Genomic DNA, 530 nt, shown 5'->3' with positions numbered 1-530 from the left:
GGAGAGGATGAAGACAAGCTTGTTGGAGCCCACGCCCAGCTCTGTATGAACCGCCCCGGTGAGCACTGGGGTGTATTCATTCCGCCAATTCTGTAGCAAAACGTTTCTTAAACGGAAACAATCGGAACCAAACGGGGAGGAACTCACCTGAAATTGTTCAATAGAAACTCTCGTTTTGCTCTGTTTGCTTCCGTTCTTAAATGGTAAACGGTTTCCGTAATGAATACACCCCTGTTCAGTTGCCTGTTTTGACCATGGTTAACACACTGGGCGGTAGACCTATCTGTAAAACTGCAAAATATAAAGCGGCAGTGTGGGCATACCGCAGTACAATTACAAAAGCCGGAGTATCTTCACGTGATTTATGGATTTTTAATTCTCTAAATTTAGCCTAATCCTAGATAAAGTCAATCTGGGAGTTAAGTTAGAAATTGAGCTTAATTGTTCTATTTTTAATATGTGCCTTATATGTGGTCCTCTGTAGTTCAATTGGTAGAGCATGGCGCTTGTAACGCCAGGGTAGTGGGTTC

Source organism: Coregonus lavaretus (assembly GCF_964263955.1).
Source record: "Coregonus lavaretus genome assembly, chromosome: 9".
NCBI lineage: Eukaryota > Metazoa > Chordata > Actinopteri > Salmoniformes > Salmonidae > Coregonus > Coregonus lavaretus.
The sequence above is the reverse complement of the archived record's forward strand: the minus strand, read 5'-3'. Positions refer to the sequence as shown.